The 27,657-nt window shown below is 43.6% G+C and overlaps 1 protein-coding gene and 1 long non-coding RNA gene across 3 annotated transcripts in view; one reads left to right on the forward strand and one right to left on the reverse strand.

Annotated features, from left to right (window-relative positions):
* The window catches only part of LOC125243498 (rab effector MyRIP-like), a 174,709-nt gene that overhangs the window by 67,710 nt on the left and 79,342 nt on the right, over nucleotides 1–27,657 (reverse strand). The window lies entirely within an intron of this gene.
* Nucleotides 7,037–7,404, forward strand: LOC125243499. Its single transcript, XR_007179054.1, has 2 exons — nucleotides 7,037–7,231; nucleotides 7,314–7,404. It is a non-coding gene; the product is annotated as an uncharacterized LOC125243499 (long non-coding RNA).

Genomic DNA, 27,657 nt, shown 5'->3' on the forward strand with positions numbered 1-27,657 from the left:
AGAGCACATTGGTCCCAGGAGCGGAACCCAAATATAGGTTGTAAAACCTCAAAAAGGTGTGCGGAGAAGACAACCCCGCAGCATTACATACATCCTGGAGAGAAACACTTGATAATAACACACCAGCTTATTGGTGGAGAGGAGACAGAGTGATGAAGCCAATCAGTGTATGGGGATGATTAGAAGGCCATGATGGACAGAGGCCATTGGGCAAATTTGGCCAGGATGTCGGGGTTATACCCCTACTCTTTTTCGAAGGACATCCTGGGATTTTTAATGACCACAGAGAGTCAGGACCTTGGTTTAACGTCTCATCCGAAGGATGGTGCTTTTTGACAGCATAGTGTCCCCATCACTATACTGGGGCATTAGGACCCACACAGACCACAGGTTGAGCACCCCCTGCTGGCCTCACTAACACCTCTTCCAGCAGCAACCTAGTTTTCCCAGGAGGTCTCCCATCCAGGTACTAACCAGGCTCAGCCCTGCTTAGCTTCAGTGGGCAACCAATCTTGGGCTACAGGGTGATATGGCTGCTAGTGGTAAGCAGATATAGCCACCACATACACCTTTATCGTAGACAGGGATAACCTTGCAGAGAATTGTTCCTGCAGAAACTCCAGCACTGTACCAACAGGGCAGTTAATTGGCTCCTGCTGATGACCCTCACACCATGAAGCGAACAGATTCCACTTCAGATAATAATTCAGATAAGAAAATGCCTACTTCCAAATCCCAAGAAAAAGCACTGTATCCAGCAGGTGAGCCCAGAGATAGGGCCGATAAGAATCAAACAACACACCAAGGTTTTGTATAGTGGAAGAGGGTTGAACCCGAACACTGTCAACACTCTAAGGGTGCTTTCACACCTGCCTCATTTAGTTCGGTTGAATCGTACCAGAGTTCGTTTTCTCCTTTGGTGCGGTTCGTTTGGGCAGGTGTGAAAGCAGCAATCGCACTCGAGTGCGCACTAAAAGCGGACCAAACAAGCGTACCGAGACCTGCTTGAAGAGGTGGTCTCGGTATGCTTTCAAACAAACTCTGGAGCGGTTCGCTTGAGATGTGAAAGCAATCCGACCCAGTTAATGGACCAACGAACCAAATGACATCATAATTCATAACGGAAAATGTGATATAAAAAGCGGTAGTGTCTGATTCTGTGAGTGAGCACATTATTTACCACAGATGTAAACCAACGAGCGCCTCTGTTGTGTAATTGCACTTCTCCGTGTGAGAATGCTGTCCTGACAAAGCCTTTTTCCTGCTCTGCTTCATTATAAAATGTATATAGTCTCTCTCGACACACTGACAACAGGTTGCTTACTACACAGCGCTGGGAAACCAGAGACAGACCAAGAGAGACAAAGAGCGCGCGTTTGAATTTGCCGCAGTATTAATATGAATGTAGTATATAATTTAACAGCTGGAAAGACGGCTACATTTATAAAGTGTTTGCGTGTGTCTCGACAGTTACAAATAAAGCCACAATAATCTCATGGAGCGAACTTGTCAATCATTATTTTGATGGATGACGCAAAGAAAACTCTGACCAATAAGAGGACAGTTTTACTCGCATGTGACTTGCCTAAACGCATTTTGGTACGCTTTGAAATGTTGCCATGTGAAAGCGAACCGAACCAAGAAGAAAATGCAACATTGTAACAAATTTAGTCCCTGTTTCGGAACAAAACAAGCGATCCAAAGGTGTGAAAACACCCTAAAAAATGCTGGGTTAAATATGGACAAACCCAGGGATTGGGTTGTTTTCACCCAGCCATTTTTTTTTTTCAACAAATTTTGGATTTATTTTTTAGCCAGCAATGTAGTAATATAGTAAAAGGCATGTTTTTGCTCACCCCCAAATAGGGGCAAATTTGTCGGGTATTTTAAGCTGAAACTTGACCAGACCAGAGACTTATATTACATCTTGTGAAAGAGGGCATAATAGGTGCCCTTTAACCCAACCAACCGGGTCCATATTTAACCCAACTTGGGTTGTTTTTAACCCAGCATTTTTTAGAGTGAATGTTAATAGAAAAGTCATGTTGAGTGAGATCAGTTGATTTAGGGCCTACTAGCAGAATTTCAGTTTTTTCCATATTCAATTTTAAGTAGTTTTGAGCCATCCATACTTTGAGATCATGTAAGCAAGATGTTAAAGAAGAGGGAGGAAAAACAGAATTAGGTTGTACAGTAAAATAAATGTGTTTGTCATCAGCATAACTAAATTAAAGCCATTGCGGCAGATGATCTGACCTAGGGGAAGTGTGTAGATTAAAAAAAATGTGGACCAAGGACAGATCCTTGAGGCACTCCATGGGAAAAGGTGACAGAATGAGAATTGAATTTGTCAATGCTAATGAACTGCTGCCTGTCTGTGAGATATGAACTTAGCCATTGTAAAACTGTTCCTGAAATGCCGATCATAGACAAACGGGACAGAAGTATTGAGTGGCAGAGGGTGAACTCAGGTCCAAAAGGACCAGAAAGCTGAGGACACCAGAATCAGAGGCGAGGAGGAGGTCGTTCACCACTTTGAGAAGAGCAGTCTCTGTACTGTGGAGGGGGGCAAAAACCAGACTGAAATGGTTCCTGCAGATTATTTTTGTCCAAGTGAGTCTGCAGTTGTGTGGCGACCACCTTTTCTAAGATTTTAGACACAAAAGGAAGATTGGAAATTGGTCTAATGTTACTCAGTACTGTGTCATCAAGGCCAGGTTTTTTAAGTGTAAGGCTGATCATGGCTATTTTCAGTCCAGGTGGTACATAACCAGTCATAAGGGAACTATTTATCATGTGAGAGATAGGTATAATGAGGGAAGGAAGAAAGTTATTGAGTAGATGTGTTGGTAAAGGATCTAACTGGCAGGTTAGAGTTAGAGCTCATAATCAGCTGTTCAACCACAGATGTATTGGTGAGAGTAAAGTTAGAGATTGGGTAGGGTATCTGGAAAGTAGAAGTTTCTGAAGGAATAAAAGAAGAAAAAGATTGATAGATATTGTGTGTAAAAAATGTCAGAAAATTTTCACCAAGGTCAGAAGAACCATTTAGAAGTGGAGATAGTGGTTTAACAAGTTTGTTGATCTCAGAAAAAAAGGTCCTGGGTTTACACTTTGCTCTGTTTATAATATTAGACAAGTAAGTAACGCGTGCAGTGTTAAGGGCTTTTTTATATTGTGATATGAATTCAGAGTAGAGGGTAGCATGAACAGGAAGACAAGTCTTCTTATAGAGACGTTCAAGATGCCTAGCCTTCGCTTTCATTAATCTGAGCTCTGGGGTGAACCAAGGGGAAGAATAAGCTGAGGGGACAGTTCTGCTCTTTACTGGGGCCAGAGCTTCCAAGACATTAGATGTAGCTTCATTATATGATGAGAAAATTTCACCAGGACAACAGAGATTAACAGAGAGAGGCAAGGAGGAAGCAGCAATAGCAGTAGAGAAATTGTCAGCGTTTATGTTTTTCAGGTTTCGATAAGATATTGTAGATTTGATTTTAGATTTGGCCAGGGGGAGAGAGAAACTAAAATCAGTGAGTTTATGGTCAGATATGCCAACTTTGAGACCCTGGACACAAACATTATTAATACCAACAGAGCAGATTAAGTCAAGGGTATGAGAATGGCAGTGTGCAGGAAAATCAATGTGCTGTGTTAAATCAAAACAGTCCAATATAGTCATAAAGTCCTTAGCAGAAGTACAGTCAGAATCCACATGAATATTGAAATCACCAAGCATAATAATATTGTTATATTGAGCACAAGCAATAGTAAGCATCTTTAATAGTTCCTCTTCAACAACAGCCCCATAGAGGAATTTTGCCTACCCATTTCATTGGTCAGGTCAACCCTTAGGGGTGTGACTTCTCCCAGAGCTTAAAGCCAGCACGCAATGCTCCTCCCGCTCTCTTACTTCTCCGACAACACAGCGAGTGCAGGGGCTGCCTGTAGGCCTTTGGGCCTGGGCCTGCCCTGCCCCCAACCATTTGCTTGACTAGGAGAGGGAGAACTCTTTCCAGACTAAGAGTCAAATTAACTGCTCAAGTTGTTTCATATGTCTTCGACCAATGCAGAAGATATTGGTTGCAACTCTGGACCGAATCATCAAGGATTTCTCCTCAGCCGAAAAGCATTTTGCAAGTATCATACATTTTGAACACTAAACAGTGATTTAGTATTAATTTGTAAACCAACTGTGCCAGCTAAGGTGCTTTATTACTGAGGAAACTGATGATTCTTTTCCAGATTGTCTTTGACTTTTTCCCTTACCTCCATTTCTGGTCCAACTTCCGGTTCAACTCTATCATTGTTCATTTTTACCCACGTATGTGTGTGACCTGCGTGCATGCTATGTGTTTGTGAGTTAGTTAATAAAGCTTGTGCACAATACATGTTTGGTTCTGACTCTGTCTGCTAATAAATTGCCTCTTAAATGATTTAGATCTTGACTACATGCTCTGAGTAGTACTGTACAATAAGAATGTTGTTTCCCATAACCTGGAAATGAACATTTCTTAGAATTAATAAACAATTAACACTGATTGTTCACTGGACGAACAGGTTAATTGATTGTAATATTAATTTTAATGTAGCTACATCAAGTTAATCCGATTAACTGATTCACATATTCATAATTATTCCCCCTTTGAGTTAATTTGCTACACTATACAGAAAATACAGGTTTGTGCAGAATTTGATCTTTAATCTTTTAATATCACTTAGTAGGCTACATTACGCTTTATCTTAAACGGTTTTCTATGAGAGGAAAACACTTAACGTGTAGGCTAATTAAACAAATTGCGTTCATATTCTGGGCTCATCTGCTTTGCTGTATAGTATGGTTTATTATGATGTTTATGGAGTTTGGTCTTTTAATATCACTGTCTTAGTACATTAAGCCACATAGTTGGTTAAATGAAGTCGGTGTGCCACCTACAGGCCTTTTGGGTGAAGTGTAGATTGGTAAAGAACGTGCAAAATGGCCATACTTTTGGGTGAAGTGTAGGCTGGTAAAGAACGTGCAAAATGGCCATAACTACATTACCCTTTTCGATAGAATAATTGTGATTAATAATCGTGATTATAATTTTAAGCAAAATAATCGTGATGATCACTTTAACCATTATCGTGCAGCCCTAATACAGATATTCTTTATTCTTTGACAAACAGCAAAAGAGAATGTGAATTACAGTATGTTTATTATAAGGGAGTAGAATCCGCAGCTCAGTACTCACTACTCATGACTACTTTAAAATAATCTACTCTTTTACCCTTACTCAAATAGTTTTTTGGACACATACTTTTAGTCTACTCACACTACATTCTTGAAAGGCAATCGAAAGTACTCTTTTCACCCCAGCTGGATACCAGATAATCTTATTTACATGGTATTCCATGATACTTCAAAGAATACCAAGAAATTTCAATATTACAAATAAATAAATAAATAAATAAAAAACATAAAACACAAAATATTAGTGAAACTGTAAAATACTTATAGATAACTTACTAAATACTTATGTTCACAATCACCCCAGGAGATGTCACACAGCCCAGTGAAGCTGAGCAACCATTAATAATACACCCATATCAATGATAAAATTATGGCATTTTTAAATGGCAGCCTTCTGCAGAAGCACAGCAGTTCAGCACACTTCTGCTTGTGCAGAAAACCTCACAGTGAGCACTCCCCTGAGAACCTCTCGGAAAAACAACAAGCCATGTTCACAAAATGGCAGAAGAATAAACAGCAGGTCTCTTTAATATGCTCCCAGCTTTCTTCCAGTCCCATGCCATATAGTGAAATAAACTGTGTTTCATCTTAATGACTCCCAAAGGACACTGATACACACAGGAGGTTCACTACCAGGCTTATATGTGTATCTTATACATATTTTGTTTACACGTATAAGTGTGAATCAGACAATGACAAGCCTTAACAGGTCATAGGGGCTCTCATCAGTCTGCTTGTCAAAGGAGCAGAGCAAAGACGCAGCTAAGCACAGCACAGGACTAAGAGCTCAGAGACAGACAGCCAGAGGAACAAGAAGCAGGAAGCAGAGATGCTGAGGATGAGTCATTATTCAGACACACACACACACAACACACACACACACACTGAGATACAGTACAACTGAGAAACACGCAAACACCCAGAATGAGAAAAACACTATCAATCTGAAAGAAAAAAAAAATGACGATGAATAGCAAGTGTTAGCCATTATACATTAACACACACACAGAGAGAGAGAGAGAGAGAGAGAGAGAGAGAGAGACTTACAAGTTACAACTTACAAGCTTGAACTACCAGAATATGCTTTTTACCTCAAAATTTACTGATAACCCCCTTGATAATACAGGCGGTAAAATAGAAAGCCACATGATAAATAATTAGAGTTCATCTTAAAGGGTTAGTTCACCAAAAAATGAAATTTCTGTCATTAATTACTCACCCTCATGTCGTTCCACACCCGTAAGTCCTTTGTTCATCTTCAGTGATGCTGACACAGGATCCAGCCAATAATGAGCCGGAATTCGGACATAAACAAGGAAGCCTCCACTGAGTTCACTACATGTGACAATGATTCAAATTGTTGAATAAAGTTTTTTTTTTTTTTTTGTGCACAAAAAGTATTCTCGCCGCTTCAAAACATTAAAGGGCACCTATTATGCCCCTTTTTACAAGATGTAATATTGGTCTTGGGTGCCCCTCAGCACAAAATACCCCACAGTTAATTTATTATAACCATTTGAAAATGTCATTTTTGGGGCCTGTTTTAAAAAGAGCTGTTTTGGTGTATACCACCTTAAATATAAATGAGCTGCATATCCCCGCCCTGCCTTTGGATGAGGGCGTAACTTGCATACCTATGGCAATAAACAGTCGGTAGAAGCAGAATGGCTGAGAATGAGAGACCCGCTGTTTTGTATGGCATTCAGCCGTATATGTTTGAACCGGAATCAGACCCAGATGATGAAGAGACTCCGGCGTCCCCTTTGCAATTATGGATGTGCAACACACACACAAACACACTGTGATAACGTTCGCGCAATTTTTTGAAACTACAAACACAAATACTGTGATAACGTTTGCTAAGTACAAACGAAATTATATTTATGCGAGGGAACGGTTGCGTCATGTTGACATTACTTGTCGTACAGGTGCTTATGTGGCAAATGTGAGAAGATGGCTACAGAACCAGAAAATATATGCTGCAGGGAGATAGAACAGGTATTAATTTATTTACATTTGTAATTGTTGCAAAAAATAATATGTGACATAAAACTGTCTGACGCTATTTGTTGTATCAAAGGTTACAAGACGGATGAAACAACTTCAAGTCACTCCATCATGTATGGTAGACCATCCCGGAAAACATACACAGTTTTTAATACAATATCTTTTAAAAAAAAAAAAAAAAAAATATATATATATATATATATATATATATACGTGTGGATACACACTATACAAACAAGGTTTAAATTATATACACAGACATTCTACGACGACAACAACAACTTTAGACGCATTTGTTATTGAACTGGCTGACATCGACTGAAATGACTATTTGCTCAAAAAACATTAAATACACTTACTTCTTCTGGAGGTGACGTTGGATCGCGAACAGTAGGCAACGATCCACACTTGAGGATTAACTTTGAAGCAAGACCTGCTTTGAATTGACCCTCGTTCTCAAAACAGTCAGTCAAAAAATGATTCGCGCAAACATAAACGTATTTTGGAATTTTGAGTGGCGCCTTTCCTTCATAAATAAAATCCATCCACTGCGTTTTCAGTGGCTCTGATGTCGGAAGTAAGTGAAAACTACTATGTTCATTATTACATCCCACAACAGAACACTTATGTTTCTTAGGAGACATTACCGGCTGTCGTTGAAACAATGGAGGATGGTTGACTGATCACCGAGGGCGGGGTCTATGCCAAAACCAGATTGTCAATCAAACCACGTGGGTGGGGCTTAGCGCAATTCTACGTCACAGTGAGAGCAATCTTAGAACAGGGCGTTCTGAGACAGTGCTTATGAATTATTGAGATTGTAAAAAAACCACTGGGTGGATTTTTCTCATTCTAGGGTGGTTTTGCTCACACACTGCCAACACACATTTATGGTCAAACACCATGTAAAAGTGAATTTTGCATAATAGGTGCCCTTTAAGGTTGAACCACTGTAGTCACGTTGACTATTTTAACCATGTTTCAACTACCTTTCTCAACGTCAAAAGGTGCAATCACGTTGCTGCCTATGTGTGGATCAGATACCCTTGGATTTCATCAAAAATATCTTAAGTTGTGTTCCGAAGATGAATGAAGATCTTACGGGTTTGGGGCAACATGAGGGTGATTAATTAATTACAGAAATTTCATTTTTTGGGTGAATTAACCTTTTAAGTGGCCTGTCAATTAAACTTGGCCAATATTCATATAAAGATGATGCACAGGATCATACACAGAAAAGCACAAAACCATATAGGTAACACAAGGGACACTAAATTAACATTAAACATTTACTAAACAACAGCAAATGAACATAAAACACCCTAATGTACATTTAATTACATTTAATGCTTTATCAGAGTGAGTGAGTGAGTGAGTGAGTGTGCATGTGTGTGCATGTGTGTATGTGCGAGGGAAAGACAGACAGTTGGTTCTGCGGATCCTAAAAGCATCAGCCTAATGGACTGAAAAAATCTAACTGCAATTTTATCACAAAGCGAGTCATACATGTATATTTTCACATAAGATTGACATTTTTTATACAAACCCAATTCCAAAAAAGTTGGGACACTGTACAAATTGTGAATAAAAACAGAATGCAATGATGTGGAAGTTTCAAATTTCAATATTTTATTCAGAATACAACATAGATGATATATCAAATGTTTAAACTGAGAAAATGTATCATTTTAAGGGAAAAATAAGCTGATTTTAAATTTCATGGCATCAACACATCTCAAAAAAATTGGGACAAGGCCATGTTTACCACTGTGTGGCATCCCCTCTTCTTTTTATAACAGTCTGCAAACGTCTGGGGACTGAGGAGACAAGTTGCTCAAGTTTAGGAATAGGGATGTTGTCCCATTCTTGTCTAATACAGGCTTCTAGTTGCTCAACTGTCTTAGGTATTCTTTGTCACATCTTCCTCTTTATGATGCGCCAAATGTTTTCTATGGGTGAAAGATCTGGACTACAGCCTGGCCATTTCAGTACCCGGATCCTTCTTCTACGCAGCCATGATGTTGTCATTGATGCAGTATGTGGTCTGGCATTGTCATGTTGGAAAATGCAAGGTCTTCCCTGAAAGAGACGACATCTAGATGGGAGCATATGTTGTTCTAGAACTTGGATATACCTTTCAGTATTGATGGTGCCTTTCCAGATGTGTAAGCTGCCCATGCCACACGCACTCATGCAACCCCATACCATCAGAGATGCAGGCTTCTGAACTGAGTGCTGATAACAACTTGGGTTGTCCTTGTCCTCTTTAGTCCGGATGACATGGCGTCCCAGTTTTCCAAAAAGAACTTCAAATTTTGATTCGTCTGACCACAGAACGTCTCAGGTTACGTATGTAACCATGGATCCCTGAGAACAGGGAACGAGACTCTGCGCTGACTGCGCTAGAGGAACGTCCTCCGTGACCCGTGCTCGAAATGCCAAAATCACCACACTCCAATCCTATTGGCCGGCGACAGCCTATCACGTCAAACGGCGCGAACCGTGATGTATAAAGGGAGCGCCTGGGGAAACAGCCAACATCTTCTTGTCTTTGAGCGACTGTAGCAGGCATCCCGCAGCATGGCATGAAAGTGCAGAGTCTCGTTCCCTGTTCTCAGGGAACCATGGTTACATACGTAACCTGAGACATTCCCTTTCGAAAGGGAACTTCTACTCTGCGCTGACTGCGCTAGGGGAACGATATACCCACGCCGCCATGCTAGAGGAGAATGCCAGTCCAAATGTCTGGACACACATCCGGCAGTTCCAGGGAAAAACCGGGGGCAGAACTCCAAGGCTGTCAGTGACAGCATTCCCTACGGCCAACAGCCCAAGCTGAGCCTAAAAGAGGCCTTCCGAAAAAAGCCTACCAAGGCTGCTCGAGCATCTGGAACCAACACCCCGAGAGGGGGTGGTCCCTTTAAGGGAATGTGGCCAAGGAACCAAAGGAACCTCGGCCAGTCACTTGGGGGAAAAATCCATCCCGCTGCCACCAAGGAGGCCTAGCCAGATCCAGCGAAGCTAAATCTGGCCTAGCCAACCTTGTCTGATATACAGAATCTCCAAGCGCAAACTCCAAAGAGGAGAGCAGGAAAGAGCGACTGCGAAAGGCAGTAGGCAACTCAAACCCACACGCAGAGATGGGCATCCTGGAGAGCGGAACTCAGCTAAACGCTATGGACTCTCGTACGAGGGGAGTACAACCACTCATCCAAGGATCTACTCAGCCGTTAACAAGGTGCTGAGGAGGCTGTGCGCTAAAGACCCCTGACCCAGGGGAGCACAAACCAGCCTGGGGGCCGGTCTAACGGGAGACTTCATAGAAGTCTACAACCAAACCAGCTTAGGGAGCTAAGCACAATTACGCAGTTAACCCCGAAGGGAAGTACAAAGCTCAACCTAACAGACAGACCGTAAAGCAGGCACATAGTCATGGAGGCCGGGAAAAGGGCCTGCAACATAACCAGAGTTCACCAGAGAACTGAATGCAGACGGCGGTAGCCCAGGATGGCCTGTAGGGCCACACCCTATTGCATATCAAGGTGGAGCAAACACCAAGACATAACAGCTGCAAGTGCCCACGAGACAGCCCGTCCAACACAAACCAACGAGCAGTGCACTCGGTGAAGTACCTTTCTACTCTTTAAGCAAGAGGAGTACAGCATAAGCCATCATGCGCTAAGGAAAGGCCCCATGGGCCTATAATCCCAGCCGGCACGTGGCATCAGCTCGTGGCAGTGATATCACTAAAGGGAATAAATGCACAAAATACTCAGTAAAAAAAACATCTTTTACTCTCAGTGAGAGGAGTACCAAGCTAAACTCCGACATGCTAGCAAAGGAAGGCCTGAAAGCGGCCTGTAACCTTAAAGTGCGCGGCGATAGCTAGTGCATTTACCCAATCATGGAATGATGCCCGTACATGACCAGCATAGCTGGGCCAACAGGAAGCTATAAGAGAGGCCTGGAGAGGCCTGCTACTTAAAGAACCATGTGGCACTAGCCCGTGGTCATGACAGGGCCCTAGCTACAAGGAAGGGCCAGTATAACCTAAAATGACAAATTTAAGGGAACTAGCTACACAACCTGAGCCTAGGCATACACATTCCAGCAGGCAATGTTAATCATGCTAAACAGCGTGAGCGAGATGAGCATCGTAAACCAACAGTGCTGTATCCAAACAAGCTGCATACAGAGAGGCTAAAACAAATAGCCAACAATCAAAAAGCAATGAACCCCAGATGCTGTGGTGCAAACGACCGGGAGAAGTCGGGTAAACAAAATTCCCAACACTCATCCTGAGTGTGCGATCCAACAGGTGATGCACTCATTGAAACACAAACCCAAACCGGGGAGTACAACAACCACACCGTATTCATATATAGAGGCCGGATAAAGCCTGCTATCATAGAGAACAGGTGTAACCTGTGGCAGCACAAGCACGCTCACATAACACGCCTGCATAAACATATGAAGGGGAAATATGGGCAAAAAATGGCCAGCAACTTCCTCAGAAGGAGGCCAGAACTAGGAACTATACAACCACAGGGGGGATAGTCATGACAGGGGGATGTAAACAAACATACACCTAACCTAGTTCTAGCCTAGCCGCTGGCTAAGGACTGTATGTAGACCATGCTACACTTGGGCTACAAATTCCCAAACACACGGAGAAAGCAGCGCGAGCGACAGCATTAGGTGGCCGAAAAACCGGCCAATACACAATAGCGAAAGCTAGTTCTAGCTATACACAGTATCAGCCGAGAAACTACACCAATGCTAAACAACAAAGTGGCCATAAAGGGCCTGCCTGTAACAGTCAGCCTAACATACAGTAATTTGTCCAAATAACCCCCTTAAAAACATGAACAGATGACAACTATATGCATGGGAAGCTATACAGGAAAAGCAAGGTCTATATTGAGAAAGAAAAAGGGACCTGGCTTACCTCCTGCGGCTCGTAGAACACAGATTCCTCCCCGATTCATCACACGGAGGGGAAAATCCAAAGTCCCATAAGCCCAAAAGCACTTTCACTATCAAGCCAGACGGCGGGCCGTCAGGAATATATTCATCATAGGCCCACAACATCAGCCCGACTGTAAAACCCGCAGCATATAGATGTCACAAACGCTACCAGGAGGCGAAGGAAGAGCGAGGGCGAGAAAAAGCCCTTGCGAGAGCGGAGATCGATTACCGGCGCTGCCGGCGCCGCTCCTCGATCACCTCCCTCAGATCTTGCTTCTTCCTTCTAGCATCTCGCCGTCTCTGCGACTTACTCCGAGGAGGAGGAGGCGCACGAGCGGCAACACTTTCCCTCTGGGCCTGCCTCTGAGCCTCGGCTCGAGACGGCCCGGGATCTCCCGGCTGTCTGGGCCCAGAGCTGGATCTGAGCGGGATGCAAGATCTAAACGCCGCAGAGCGCGTCTTCGCCTCCCTGATCAAGATCCGTAAGCAGATCAGCCTGGTACGCCAGAAGCACAGTCATAGTGTGCAACGCCGCACCAGCCTGACCTGCAGCGGCGTAAGCCCTGCCATTCAAACGTGACGTCACCTTCAACGCTTTGGATGGCAGGGCCCTCACCGGAGTTGCCGGGCCATGGGTAGAGAGAAAAACGATCGTCTAACCTGCTGCGAGCGGGTTCCCTCCTCACGCGCTCCCAGGGCAGCTGCAGTCTGCTCGAGGCGTGTTCCATAACCTCCAGCAACTCCGAAAAACACTGCGCAGGGAGGTCGAGCGGGAGCCGAGGGCGAGCCCGCTTCTCCCACCTCGGCCATCTTCTGCTCTCCGGGGCTTTGGACCAAGAGAGCACTCGCTCCTGGGTCCGAGGATGTTAAAGATAAAACATTGTTGTCATCCGCCAGAAGCGCGTCCTCGTCAGTCGCTTCAGCTTGAGAAAAATTGACACCCCTCTCAAATTCTTCAGCGAGCTCCACCTGCGAGCCCCATGATTTCAATCGCTGCTGAGCCTCCGCACGAGCGGGGCCGGAACCACCAGGCAGCGGTGGTGGCACCTCTCCCTTCGAGAAGAGGGCCAAACGAGAACGGAGCGTTTTCATAGGAAAACGCTCACAGTTAGATTCTACTTTCCCAGACAGAAAACGCACAAGTTGTGTGTGTCCTCCGGTGTCAGAAACCTGGGACAAGGATCAGCACACTTCCTGAACGATTTAGCAGACATATTTTCTTTTGGCAGAGTGAAAAAGGCACGAGCAAAAGCAGTCGCGAAAAGACAAAAGGATGTCGGCTGTTTCCCCAGGAGCTCCCTTTATACGTCACGGTTCGCACCGTTTGACGTGATAGGCTGTCGCCGGCCAATAGGATTGGAGTGTGGTGATTTTTGGCATTTCGAGCACGGGTCATGGAGGACGTTCCCCTAGCGCAGTCAGCGCAGAGTAGAAGTTCCCTTTCGAAAGGGAACAGTTTTCCACTTTGCCACAGTCCATTTTAAACGAGCCTTGGCCCAGAGAAAACACCTGCACTTCTGGATCATGTTTAGATATGGCTTCTTTTTTGACCTATAGAGTTTTAGCCAGTAACGGCGAATGGCACGGTGGATTGTGTTCACCGACAATGTTTTCTGGAAGTAGACCTGAGCCCATGTTGTGATTTCCATTACAGTAGCATTCCTGTATGTGATGCAGTGCCGTCTAAGGGCCCGAAGATCACGGGCATCCAGTATGGTTTTCCGACCTTGACCCTTACGCACAGAGATTTTTCCAGATTCTCTGAATCTTTGGATGATATTATGCACTGTAGATGATGATAACTTCAAACTCTTTGCAATTTTTCTCTGAGAAACTCCTTTCTGTTATTGCTCCACTATTTTTCGCCGCAGCATTGGGGGAATTGGTGATCCTCTGCCCATCTTGACTTCTGAGACACTGCCACTCTGAGAGGCTCTTTTTATACCCAATCATGTTGCCAATTGACCTAATAAGTTGCAAATTGGTCCTCCAGCTGTTCCCTATATGTACATTTAACTTTTCCGGCCTCTTATTGCTACCTGTCCCAACTATTTTGGAATGTGTAGCTCTCATGAAATCCAAAATGAGCCAATATTTAACATGACATTTCAAAATGTCTCACTTTCAACATTTGATATGTCATCTACAGTATTTTCTATTGTGAATAAAATATAAGTTTATGAGATTTGTAAATATTGCATTCCTTTTTTATTCACAATTTATACAGTGTCCCAACTTTTTTGGAATCGGGTTTGTATGAAAAAAAAAAACCCACATATATGCCTGAAAACAGAGTGTGTGAGTGTGTGTGTTTGTGACCGTGAGAGTGTATCATAATGTTTATTGATTACAGCAATGCAACAGAAATCTGGTTAGATGGTGGTCTTTCACTCTCTCTATTTGTATGTTTTTCTCTGGTAAAACATGTATTAGTGATAAAACTTCAAGTTTGTTGGCTTTGTAATGAACAGGTTGTCAAAGGTCCAAGCTTTTATGGCATTAGCAAGATGAATATTCAGACAAATATTTTCAGATTAATGTTTTCTAATGCTTAAATCTGTGAACATATAAATAAAGCCACTCAACCATATGCACACAAACAGTTCAGCACGACCCATTATGCTCAGTTATGGGAGTCTGTGAGCTAAAAGCAGGAGGAAAATGTGTGCTTATTTCAGAAGCCGCATCTACTGTGTTTGAAGATCAGAGAGGGTCTCTCTGAGACTCTGGGCCACACCACCAGCACTTACAAGAGCCTCAGTAATTATTAAAGCCAAAAGTATGAAGACCACAAGCTGATTTAAAATATCAGAGCAGCTCTGCACCTCCACAGCTCCAAAAGTTCAGAGAAGGACTCCACAAAACGTAAATTAAATGTATTAATAAAGCATAAATTATCATCCATTTAAGTTAAAAAAAAAGAAAAGAAAAGAGCACTGCACGCTGTACACTAATCTTTATTCAGATACAGTTGCCCAAAAAGTTTTTACATTCCTAATGTAGCACTGTTAAATAAGATTAGTTAAAGGGATAGTTCACCCAAAAATGAAAATTTTATGTTTATCTGCTTACCCCCAGGGCATCCAAGATGTAGGTGACTTTGTTTCTTCAGTAGAACACAAATGATGATTTTTAACTCCAACTGTTGCCATCTGTCAGCCATATAATGTGGGTCAATGGGAACTTCTTTTATAAGAGTAAATAAAACTTGCTTAGACAAGTCCAAATTAAACCCTGCGGCTCGTGACAACACATTAATGAGAAACTGAACAGTATTTATATAATTTTTTAACTCTAAAACACCACTATGTCCAACTGCATTCAGCACTCGTTTAGTGAGGTCTGATCGCGCTCTGACATCGGAAGTGATGTCTAGCACTCATTGAAGTATAAGTGCGTACTTTTGAGTTACTTTCACCAAATAACTACAGAAGTAGAACTTAACATAATGGCATACAATACAAAGTTACACCAGTGAGAGGGAGATGATGAATGAAATAAATCACTAAACAAATATATCAGAAGCTGTCATTTAGTCTTTATTTACAAATTTGGACACCATACGTGGCTACCGACTGACCATGAACAGGTGATAGAACTTACTTGCGGCATTTTTCATTCATTAAAGTCTACTTTCTAATAAAAAAAAATTCCTGATAATTTACTCACCCCCATGTCATCCAAGATGTCCATGTCATTATAGTGGACTTCAATTGGCCCCAATCGGTTAAAGGTCAAAATTACAGTTTCAGTGCAGCTTCAAGGGGCTTTAAACTATACCAGACGAGGAATATGGGTCTTATCTAGAGAAACGATCAGTCATTTTCTTAAAAAAATGAAAATGCATATGCTTTATAGACACAAATGATCACATCACAAGTGCTTCCTCCAGACCGCGATTCCGTATTCTTCAAAAAGCTTACGCTGAATGTCCTACGCATTCCCAATTCAACTTACGGAACAAACGTGGCACCAGTTCTGTTTTTTCTGTGAGTTGAATAGGGAAGGTGTAGGACATTCAGCATAAGAGATCAGAGATTTTAAGTAACTAGAACTTTTTGTACACCACGTACATTATAAACCACTGAAATCGGTTGATAAATGTAAACGTTATTTTTGTTTTTATCCAGAAAAACCGCAGCTCGCCCATTTACTTGCATTTGTTAACAGCGCAGTCTTGCCCCGCACAATCTGGTGAACTCGTTGACGTATTGCAGCAACAGTCCAAAGAGGCCGATAGTGCGTCTAGTGTTTATTACAATGTCTATGTGTGGAGCCCTCTCGGATACTTTTACTACGTTTTACGGTTACAGCTGCTGAGGTTAACTAATTCGTTGTGCTTTGTAACAGTGTCATTCATTATAACGGCAGTTTAGGCAAGTGTCCAAACTCGCGCTGTGTGATTGACAGCTTCAGCCAATGTAAAGGGAGTGTACTTTGATCGCTTTCAGTATGTAATTTAATCACAATTTATAAAATCTGATTATTTTCATGCTACTAAGAGAAACAATGTAAAGTTGATCGTTTAGTCACTGGCATGATTTACTGATGCATAAACAGTATTAACCCTCAGGGGTCTGAGGATTTTTGGGACCCTGGAGAAGTTTTGACATGCCCTGACATTTGTGCTTTTTTCAGTTGTTCATAAACATATTAATGGAAAAAGTGTCATTACACTGTATTCAGCACAAACTAGGCTACAATAATATGTGAGGAACATGTATGTACATGTTTGTGTTTTTGAAGGAATAACGTTTATGCGTGGTTATTGAAAAAACAAAAAACTTAAGTCACTGAAATAAAGCCAAAAAATATATATTAAATCTTTGTTCACAAGACTTCTGGGTATTTGAGGTTGTAGACTAGAGTTTTTGCTTCAAAATGAGGTAAAAATTATGCTGCCTGCTTGTTCATATAAAACAATAGAGAGATTTAAATTTTCTAAAACATCTTTGGTCAAGAAACACAGTATGCGTGGAGGCGTGAGTAATCATGAATAATGGGTGATTCTCACCTGAGAAGACAAAAGAATCGCATAAAGAGCTCTAATGACCTGCATAAATAATGAGCTCTTTCAGACAGGTAGGCTGTGAAAAAACCCTCTGTTGATCATGTCTCAAATCTCATCATGGTGTAAATCAAACATACAGAAAAAACAGCAATACTGTGAAATATTATTACAATTTAAAATAATGGTATTCTATTATATTCTTTAAAATATAATGTATTTCTGTGATGCAAAGTGTCTGAACAATTATGTTACCTCTATGGCATTTCATATAGGCTTTTAGCTTAAAAGCATGCACATTTGGAGAAATATTGATGGATTCTCATACGTTTGTCAATTTTCTATACAGAGGAGTAATATTTATTCAGGATTTATTGTCATTACTATGAGTGCTGGATACTGTGTTTTCAATTCATACTTGCAGCCAGAGGGCGCTCTGCCCCTTTTGTCCACAAATGCCTGCTAAAGAAGAATAGGCAATCCAGGAACTAACCGAACTAACAGAGGCCAGAGATCACTAACTATGGCTATTCAAAACACTTTTCAAGACAATAAATACATGATTGAGATGATGTATGCATGTATTGACTGAATTTGCATCTGAATAGCGCTCCCTCCGTGGGCGTGGCCGCATTAGTCTAATTTTTTTGTGATTAGTATTCACTAAGTTACAGTTAATTTTCTGAGAACTATCAGATTGGAGTTCGTTCAGAGGGAGACGAGAGATCACGCATCATGTTAGTTTTCTTTATTTTACAAAAAGCACAACATTTTGTTGTTACTCTGAGTGTACACAAATAAAAGAAGATATTCCACAGATTAAAATGGTGTTTAACTCTTAATTGTATGTGCAACATTGACAGAGTATGTTGAGTCTCTTTCACACTGGTTAGAAAAAAAACGCAGTGATCACGCCGGCGTGATCGCCGACCCGAGGGAGTTAAAGGTGCAGTACGTAAGAATTCTGCCCACTAGAGGTTGCTAGAGGCCTATTCAAAACAAAGGCATAGCTTGATGACGCCAATTTTGAGAGCGGAATCTTGGGACTGTCACAGACACGTCAGGTTCCAACGTCACCCAATCACAGCGCGCACCTTCTCCAGAATACTGATCACCGCCACCTGCACCTCATCACTCTCCTCATCAACAGCACTATAAAGCACTCACGCACACAGCACTCCACGTCCGGTCTCGTTTGCATACCCTACATGTTTATGCTTACCTCAAGGACTCCTCTTCGCATACCTACCTGTCTCCATCGTGTCGATTCCCATTGTGTGCCTCGTCTGCTCAGTGAGTGTGTTCCCGTCCGCTTCCAAGTGCTCCAGCGATCTCCAGTCTCCAGCGTCTAACTCCCTGCAAAGAAAAGGACAGTAACTATCTCACTTGCTATCAGTTCAAGTCAACTACTACCAGTTCTCTCACCTGTTTCATTCCCCTTGCTCTCCTGTGGTCAAAATAAAGACTGTGTTACATTATACCTGTGTCTGTCCTCCGTCTACTGTAACAGAAGACCGGACCAACACCGTTGACCCAGGATGAGCCAACCCGACCCCTTTCAGGATTTGGTGGATGCGCTCCGGCGCACGCTGACTGTCCATCCATCGCCACCATCTCCAGTTCCTCCATCTTCACCTGCACCAGCACCAGCTAGCCCCACAGAGCACGTCAACACACCTCCTTCACTGCCGCCGTACGCCAGTCCCATGGCCAAACCGGCGCCCTACTCAGGATCGGCGGAGGATTGCAGCGGGTTTCTGCTGCAATGCACACTGGTCCTGGAGATGCAGCCGCACCTGTACCCGAGTGACACCGCCAAAATAGCGTTCATTATCTCTCAGCTCAGCAGCAAAGCATTGAAGTGGGCCGATTCCATCTGGTCCCAGCAGGGCGCCGTAACCCAATCCTACTCGTCGTTTATTTCCCACTTCCGGGAGGTATTCGGGAAACCCATCACAGACTCTTCAGCTGGTGAGAAACTCTATAATTTGAGACAAGGATCTATGTCCATCTATGATTATGCTTTGCAATTCAGAACGCTTGCAGCCCTCAGCGGATGGAACGAACAAGCCCTGATAGCGAACTACTGGCAAGGATTGGAACCTCAGGTGCGGCTGCAACTTGCTGCATGCGAGGACAACATCGGCCTAGAAAAGTTCATCCAGCTCTCCATCCGCTGCGCCACTCGCATGCAGGCGTGCCTCCAAGAGCACCAGGACCAGTTCTTCTCCACCGTGCCACTCTGCCGATCCGAACCCGTCAGCACTCCAGAACCAGCTCAAGAACCCATGGATGTAGTAAACTCTCGTCTATCTTATGAAGAACGCCGCCGCCGCCTCACCCTTCGTCTCTGTCTCTACTGTGGTGAACCGGGGCATGTGATTGCAGCATGCCCCACATGACCGCCGCGACCCCTGGTGAGTGCCATTATTCCTGCTACTCGCAAAATGAAACCACTCACTACTGCCGTCAATCTTACTGCCGCCAATGTTTCCCTTACAGTGGTCGCGCTCATCGACTCGGGGTCCGCCGGCAACTTCATCTCTGGTGCCCTCTGTCGTCAACTCCGTATCAAGACCTCTCCGTCTCCGACCATCTACAAGATCTGCTCCATAACCGGCCGACCCCTGAGCCGTAAGCGCGTCCGCTCCGTGGCAGGGCCTGTTAATATTCAAGTGGGACTTCTACATCAAGAAGAGGCGCATCTGCTGGTTCTGGAGGACTCCACCGCTGACGTGGTTCTGGGGCGCCCCTGGTTGGAGCAGCACAATCCTACCATCTCCTGGAAGACGGGCAAAGTCCTGAAGTGGGGCGACACTTGCTTCAAGCCAGTTCCACCAATTTCCTCACCTGATCTCTCTCTCTGCGCCACGTCCATCGAAAGTCCTGTTGAACAACGTTCTGTTGAAATCCCCGAGTGTTACGCCCCCTTCAGCGACGTATTTTGCCCTCAGCGGGCTTCCAAGCTGCCTCCACACCGGCCATGGGATTGCGCCATCGACCTGCTTCCGGGTGAACCAGTGCCCAAGGGAAAGATCTACCCTCTTTCCATCCCGGAGGAGAAGGCCATGGAGGATTACATCAAGGAAGCCCTCGCCCAAGGTTACATCAGGCCGTCTACTTCCCCTGCTGCTTCCAGTTTCTTCTTTGTGGCTAAAAAGGACGGAGGCTTGCGGCCCTGTATTGACTACCGAGCACTCAACAAAATAACTGTGAATTTCCGTTACCCCCTTCCTCTCGTCCCAGCGGCCCTAGAACATCTCCGTGGTGCCACTGTGTTCACAAAGTTGGACCTCCGCAGCGCGTACAACCTCATCCGGATACGTGAGGGGGACGAGTGGAAGACCGCCTTCATCACCCCTACTGGCCACTACGAGTACTTGGTCATGCCGTATGGACTAGTCAACGCCCCCTCCGTATTCCAGGACTTCATTCATGAGGTGCTCCGGGAGTTTCTCCACCGGTTTGTTCTGGTCTACATAGACGACATTCTCATCTACTCCCGGAGCCAGGCCGAACATCGCCAACACGTTGCGGAGGTCCTCACCCGCCTTCGCCAATACCATCTGTTCCTCAAGGCCGAAAAATGCACTTTCCATCAACCTTCCGTTTCATTCCTGGGATATAACATCGACCACAGTGGCATCCGGATAAACGAGAGGAAGGTGGAATCCATAACCAACTGTCCAGAACCCACCACCATAAAAGAACTCCAGCGTTTCCTCGGTTTCTCAAATTTCTACAGACGCTTCATCAAAGGTTACAGCTCTATCGCCCATCCACTCACCAGTTTACTCCGCAACCAGCCCAAGTCTCTGTCCTGGACCCCGGCAGCCACCAACGCCTTCAACCAGCTCAAAGAAGCCTTTACCACCGCTCCCTTACTCGTGCATCCTGACCCAGAGAAACAATTCATTGTTGAGGTGGTGGCGTCTACCACTGGAGTGGGGGCGGTATTATCGCAGCAGCAGGGGACCCCAAGTAGACTCCATCCATGCGCCTTCTTCTCCCGCAAGCTCAGCCCGGCGGAAGTCAACTATTCCATCGGAGACAGGGAACTTCTAGCGGTCAAGCTTGCCTTGGAAGAGTGGAGGCATTGGCTGGAGGGAGCCAAACATGCTTTCCTAGTATTAACGGATCACAAAAACTTGGAGTACCTTCGCTCTGCGAAAAGATTGAACCCTAGACAAGCTCGCTGGGCCATGTTTTTCTCCCGCTTTAACTACACGATCTCCTTCTGCCCTGGAACGAAGAATGTAAAAGCGGATGCTCTCTCCCGTCTACATGCTCCTGAGGAAAAGACTGAGGAACCAGAACCCATCATTCCTAGCTCCCTCATCGTGAGTCCCATAACATGGTCAGAAGAGACCATTCCCTCCTCCAATGCCTCCACTAACCCTCCGCCGGGCTGTCCACCAGGCTTGCTCTATCTTCCACGGACACGACGCACTCCCACCATTCACTCAGCCCACACGTCACTTGGCACTGGTCACCCGGGGGCCAATGAGACCCTCTCGTTGCTGAAAGAACGCTTCTGGTGGCCAGGGATGGCGGCCGACGTCAGAAGGTACGTGCAGGGCTGCAGGGAGTGTGCCATCTCCAAGTCTCCTCGTCATCTGCCAGCTGGGAAACTCCTTCCGCTGCCCGTTCCAGATCGCCCCTGGTCACACCTAGGAGTGGACTTCATATCTGATCTCCCTGTCTCAGACGGATACACCACCATCCTAGTTGTTGTGGACCGGTTCTCAAAGTCATGTCGTTTAATTCCACTTCCTGGATTGCCTACTGCAATGGAGACCGCCGAAATACTCTTCAACCAAGTCTTCAGATATTTCGGAATTCCAGAGGATATCGTCTCCGACCGAGGGCCTCAGTTCATATCCCGTGTATGGAAGTCCTTCTACTCACTCCTAGGTGTGGCCGTCAGCCTAACATCTGGATATCACCCCCAGTCGAACGGGCAGACGGAAAGGAAGGTTCAGGAGATTGGCCGCTTCCTCCGTACCTTCTGTCATGACCACCAGGACTCTTGGAACCAGTTCCTGGGTTGGGCCAAGTACGCCCAAAACTCTCTCCGACAGTCAACTACTGGGCTTACACCGTTTCAATGCGTACTCGGTTACCAACCCCCACTGTTCCCCTGGGATGGGGAACCCTCCAACGTTCCGGCAGTGGATTACCGGTTCCGAGAGAGCGAGAGGGTCTGGGACTCAGCACACCACCAGCTGCAACGAGCCCTGCGCAGACGCAGAATGGTAGCCGACCTCCGACGTTCCAACACCCCGGTCTTCCAGCCTGGTCAGATGGTCTGGCTATCTATGGAGTTTCTTTTGTGTCTTTTTTACTCAAACAAACATATTGTGTTTGAGAGTAAAACTAATTATTTTGTAATTAAAAAAATATATATATTGCAAAAAAGTCTTCTTAAGGCTCAAAAATAAAGAAGTTGATAACAGAATTATTTGCAGTGCGTGTAAATCTTTGAAAACCTTTATTTTTCCTTGTGCACTTCGAGAACTTTTCATCCCAAACCCACACATTTTCAAAATATTTCAAAATATTTTGCTTGCGAGGTGAATAGGTTTGCAAGCTGAAAAGTTTTGCAAGTTGAAAAGTTTTGCGAATTGAAAAGTTTTGTTTGCACGTGAAGCTGTAGCTCAGTGGGCGGTCTCTACCAACCAGGATGAAAGGCATTTTTCTATTGGTCACCCTCGATTGAAGTGACAAGTTGGCCACGCCCACTACGGTTTCCCGCCGCTGCTGCTGCCACCGAGAAGATAAGAGAAGCGAGAATGGCGAGCAACAGGTCGTTTACTGGATAAGATAAATAATTTAATATCATAAACGCAGTGACAAGTGAACTGAATGATTCTCTCTTCTTATGCTGTCCAATTTAAATACTTAACGTTGGCTAGACCAGTCTGTAGTTAGTGTTAACGTTCACTAGATTTTATTAACGTTAGCCAACACTAGCAGCCAGAGCCACCATTAGTAACGTTTGCCGTGTGGTCGATGTCCAGTGTTGCTAGCTGAGCTGACATTCATAATCACATTTGGATTTTCTCAGCGTAAAGGTTGACATAATGTGGTGTAATACTACAAAAAAAAAATATAATCATAACCTTTATCTCCATACCAAAATCCCAGATGGCCAGACAGTGATTCATCTTTTATAAATCGTTAAAATATTAATGTCTGTGACGCTGTGACCATGGAGACTGTTGTATAGACTGTAAGTATTTTAAACGTGTAACTTTAAAATGATAAATGTTTATTATGAATAAATAGCGCTCATAAACGGCCGCGGAGATGGCATTCTCAAGTCAAACTAGCCGGGGCTTGGACCCAGAAACGGCGTTCCTTACGTCACGAGTTAACAAGCCGATATTTTTACCCCAGAACCTAGGCCCAACTCTACGAACATCGAAAATAGTGCCTCTCAACCTTTACGCTGAGAAAATCCAAATGTGATTATGAATGTCAGCTCAGCTAGCAACACTGGACATCGACCACACGGCAAACGTTACTAATGGTGGCTCTGGCTGCTAGTGTTGGCTAACGTTAATAAAATCTAGTCAACGGTAACACTAACTACAGACTGGTCTAGCCAACGTTAAGTATTTAAATGGGACAGCATAAAAAGATAGAATCATTCAGTTCACTTGTCGCTGCGTTTATGATATTAAATTATTTATCTTACCCAGTAAACGACCTGTTGCTCGCCATTCTCGCTTCTCTTATCTTCTCGGTGGCAGCAGCAGAGGCTGGAAACCGTAGTGGGCGTGGCCAACTTGTCACTTCAATCGAGGGTGACCAATAGAAAAATGCCTTTCATCCTGGTTGGTAGAGACCGCCCACTGAGCTACAGCCTCACGTGCAAACAAAACTTTTCAATTCGCAAAACTTTTCAACTTGCAAAACTTTTCAGCTTGCAAACCTATTCACCTCGCAAGCAAAATATTTTGACCCGCAGAAAAGAGGTCAAAATAGAGAGAAATATAAAGGTTTTCAAAGATTTACACGCACTGCAAATAATTATGTTATCAACTTCTTTATTTTTGAGCCTTAAGAAGACTTTTTTTGCAATATATATATTTTCTAATTACAAAATAATTAGTTTTACTCTCAAACACAATATGTTTGTTTGAATAAAAAAGACACAAAAGAAACTCCATAGCTATCCACCCGTGACATCAGACTGCGTCTGCCCTGCAGAAAGCTGAGTCCCAGGTTCATTGGCCCGTTCCCCATCGTCAAGCAGGTCAACCCGGTCACCTATCAACTCCGCCTTCCACAAGGGTACCGTATACATCCAACTTTCCATGTGTCACTCCTCAAAGCTCACCATCCCTCTGTTCTTCCCACAGGACCTGACGTGGCTCCCGCCGAACCCCCCCTTCCACTCATCCTGGAGGACGGAGCTGCGTACGAGGTTCGAGAGATCTTGAACTCCCGGCGTCGTGGTGGTCAGCTTGAATACTTGGTGGATTGGGAAGGATATGGTCCCGAAGAACGCTCCTGGGTCCCAAGGGACGACATCTTAGATCCCAGTTTACTCCAAACCTTCCACGACAGTCACCCTGAGAAACCGGCACCGCGGGGAAGAGGACGACCACCACGGCGTCGGGGTTCTCGGCCCTCTGGAGCGGGCCGTGGAGGGGGGGGCACTGTCACAGACACGTCAGGTTCCAACGTCACCCAATCACAGCGCGCACCTTCTCCAGAATACTGATCACCGCCACCTGCACCTCATCACTCTCCTCATCAACAGCACTATAAAGCACTCACGCATACAGCACTCCACGTCCGGTCTCGTTTGCATACCCTACATGTTTATGCTTACCTCAAGGACTCCTCTTCGCATACCTACCTGTCTCCATCGTGTCGATTCCCATTGTGTGCCTCGTCTGCTCCGTGAGTGTGTTCCCGTCCGCTTCCAAGTGCTCCAGCGATCTCCAGTCTCCAGCGTCTAACTCCCTGCAAAGAAAAGGACAGTAACTATCCCACTTGCTATCAGTTCAAGTCAACTACTACCAGTTCTCTCACCTGTTTCATTCCCCTTGCTCTCCTGTGGTCAAAATAAAGACTGTGTTACATTATACCTGTGTCTGTCCTCCGTCTACTGTAACAGGGACATGTGGTCTCCACCTCAACAGACGGTGCAAAAGAATAGGGATAGGACTCGGGAAGAAATCATGTTCATGGATGCGATCATTAACGTTACTGTAGTATGAAGCAGAGCAAGAATGAGTGTTGTGGGAGCTGAACGAGGCTGAAAGAGCAATTGTGCAACACACCCCTCACGAGCAGCGGAACTTTTATTATGCCACAGTCGCCGGTGCCGTTTCTGCTTTTCCGGTCATGAGTACAAGGTAACATAGCTCTGTTTATCATATTAGATACATTTGAGTGTGTTGAAAATGATGTTATAACATTATTCTGTGCGTTCGCTCGGCGGCAGCTGCGAGACACTTGTTTGAGACACACTGCAGTAAGCTAGATCAATTTTAGAATATCATATTAATAAATGCTTGATGGCTTGTGTTGATAAATGGCAATTCATTTTAAAACGTATTGCATGATGGAGAAAATTCTGTATTACTGTTACTAAAAATAAAGCTGCATCTGATTATGCTATGTTAGCTACTTGACAAAATATTGTTTTTCTCGGAGGCATGGTAAAGCATGGTACTCGCAAAAAATCAAGAAAATTTGATTTAAACAATAAAACTAAACGTGTTGAGCTATATAACAACAATTAGTTCTCTATCTATAAATATATCAAAACAGTTGTTCCCTTGTCTATTAAAACATGTAATATATTAAAGTGTCTTTGGTGTTTCCATGGTTTCTACAAAATAAAACCGGAAACCGAGGCAGACAGAGGGTTAATGTGGGTATGACGCAACTGACAGGCAACTCCTCGCACTCCTCATGACTCCAGGAGTCTTGGTTAAAATTGCAATTTTCTCAAATTTTACAAATAGTTGGAAACATTTGGGATATTGTAAGTACTCAAGTGAACAAAATATATAACACTGGCCTAGTGGTTTTTGGATATTTTACTGAAAAAATTTTGGGACAAACAAAATCTGTCTGAACTTGAATAATTATGCATCAGATATCAGTGATCACAGATCAGGCATTAGAATGAACACTGTTACTTACATGTTTGTGGCGTTGCTGTCGAATCAATATCGTAAAATTTTGTTTGCAAAACCTACGTCGATATTGCAACTGAATTATTTTTCCACAGTCAGGAACAGCATCGCAATCTTGTTATTATCACAATCTTATCGTTCTTCTTCTTCGATGATGATTTTTAACGGCAGTTTGCATCCTTTAACAATCTTATCGTAAACAACTAGCCTACTTTAGATCCACTTGCTGCTCATTGAATGAACACCGGTGGGCGGGGCCAACGATGCGACGATGTAAAAGGAGGTGTTGTTGTCTTCTCTAAAAGGCAGTCGTATGCAAATGATTGTGCCCCTGTGATGTCACATGCCACCTCGAATTCAAACAAAGTATTTTTACAGCTTGATTATATAAATGCTTTTTTATTGATGACAAGGACGTTTTAAATTATGGAACTTGCAGGATGTATTAATGATACAAAGACCTCATATATGCCAAATTTGATTTCTCATGTCATGACCCCTTTAAACAATTAAAATCAAATCAAATTGATGCAGTTTTGCTGATAAGGTGAACATATCTTTTAGGATGTTTATGTGGTATTTTTAGTGGACAGATAGGCCTACTTATTTATTGCAGTACAATTGTCTAACTCGACGCGTCCCTGACAGTATTTTAAAATACTAATTACTAGGCATGTGACGAGACGGGTAGCTCACGAGACGAGACAAGACGAGACGAGACTCAAGATTGAGTTCACGAGAACGAGACGAGACAAGATTTTTACACACTATTTTTAAGAAATCCTCAATGGCGAAATACATGACTAGAAAAAATATTCTGCAGGTGTATTTGAAATGTTTTAACTAATCATCTTGTAATGAATGTCATTTCAGTTCTACTTTCTGAGTATGAATTATCATATGCAGTAAAAGACAACAATACTCAAGTACTGTAAAAGGTTTTGCCACTAACTCAACTGACTTCTCTTCTGTATGATTTCAGTCTCTTCAGATCTTACTGTACATGATTTATGAGCTTCTACAAATAAAAAATAGTCATTCATTGTTAGTTCATGATAGTTCACAGTGCATTAACTAATATTAACAAATGAAACCTTATTGTTTGGGCTTAATAAGATTAAGAGAAAACTGTTCTTCATTTTTATGGTAACACTTTACAATAAGTTCAACCATAATCACACTCTCTCAATATTCAAAGTGCAAATAAGACCAAATTTTTCTTGATACAGAGCTGAGAGATGGTTACAACTACACTGTCCAGCCTAAAATAGCTTTCATAT

Source organism: Megalobrama amblycephala, linkage group LG13 (assembly GCF_018812025.1).
Source record: "Megalobrama amblycephala isolate DHTTF-2021 linkage group LG13, ASM1881202v1, whole genome shotgun sequence".
In the NCBI taxonomy this organism is placed as follows: Eukaryota; Metazoa; Chordata; class Actinopteri; order Cypriniformes; family Xenocyprididae; genus Megalobrama; species Megalobrama amblycephala.